Raw genomic sequence first — 1550 nt, 5'->3', positions numbered from 1 at the left:
CTACACCAAACTGGCTCTCTACACCAAACTGGCATCCTGAAAGCATCATTACATCACCACGCACCCCTCCCCTCAGAACAAAGGAAGAGATCCTGATTCCACAAGGACCTCGACCAACAAGTAATTGTGTAGGCTCTGGTGCAAGTATTGCTCTAACAGACGTGCAGTTCAACCCGGGAGGCTTGCTGGACATGACTGCCCTTGTCCTCATCCAAGAGACACACAGGTCAGCAAGAGAATGGAGGACAAGGGCAGGATTCAAGTGGCCACCCCCAATCACCCGGCCCGCTGCAATGGCCTTGCTTCCAGTGGGCCAATTTGTTGAAGTCCCTCATTTCACTTAGAGCTACAGGAAAGATTTTAAACCTTCTCCCTTCAGGAAACCCCTTCTATGTTTGGTGTAGTGGTTAAGTGTGCAAACTCTAATCTGGGAGAACCAGGTTTGATTCCCCACTCCTCCACTTGCACCTGCTGGATGACCCTGGGCAAGCTGTAGTTCTGATAAGAGCTGTTCTTGAAAAAGAGTAGTTTCTGTCAGAGCTCTCTCAGCCCCACCTACCTCACAAGGTGTCCGTTGTGGGGAGGGAAAGGAGTTTGTAAGCTGCTCTGAGACTCCTTTGGGTAGTGAAGGGCGGGGTATAAATCCAATCTCTTCTCTCCTACGTCCCCTCAGCTGCACAGAACCTGCCTATGTGTGCAATGTTCTGGGATGCAGCGCATGGCAAACACTTGTTGCACGTGCTTGTCTGGCCAGTCTCGTGTGAACTTGGAAGGCACTTCTAGAATCCCACCCCACTTTGCCTTGTGACCACACAGTGCAGGTGAAAACTGAGACACACGGGCAAAGAAAGCCAGTTTGGTGTAATGGTTAAGAGTAGCGGGCCTTAATCTGGAGAACCCAGTTTGATTCCCCACTCCTCCACATGCAGCCAGCTGGGTGACCTTGGGTCAGTCAAAGTTTTGACAGAGCCGTTCTCTCAAGAGCCGCTCTCTCAGCCCCACCTACTTCAAAGGGTGCCTGTTGTGGGGAGAGGAAGGTAAGGAGACCGTAAGCCGCTCTGAGACTCCAAATGAAAGGCAGGGTATAAAGCCACCTCTTCTTCTTCACCTACCATTCTTCACACTGGAAGCCCCCAATATGAAAACCATTGTTCTACAGCCACTTGCTTATGAGTATTGAGAAGTAAGAAAAAGTGTGTGTGTGTTGGAAGGTTTCCTTAAAGGACTGTGGGAGGGACATAAAACAGGTGACCTTTAAAGCTCTTGACCCAATTAACACAGAGATTAGGCCAGATTTGAATGCACAACAGGTGCTTGAGATCGAGGCAGGGACTGAACAGCGGACTCCAGCAGGGAGGGGCAGCACTCGCAGGGAGGCGAGCTTTGTTCTTGCTGCCTAAGCCTCTGGGGGATCCCCCCACCCCTCCCAGTGCCGCTTTATCCCGCTCCTTTACAGATGGCGCTGGGTGGTTTTCCGTGCCAGGCCGTCTCAGTCGCGGAGACAGACCACACGAAACACTCCGCCAGCTCCAGTAGTTCCTCGGACAATG

The sequence above is a fragment of the Gekko japonicus genome, unplaced genomic scaffold, assembly GCF_001447785.1.
Source record: "Gekko japonicus isolate JY-2015 unplaced genomic scaffold, Gekko_japonicus_V1.1 scaffold5426, whole genome shotgun sequence".
Taxonomy (NCBI): Eukaryota; Metazoa; Chordata; class Lepidosauria; order Squamata; family Gekkonidae; genus Gekko; species Gekko japonicus.
Note: the sequence above shows the minus strand (reverse complement) of the source record.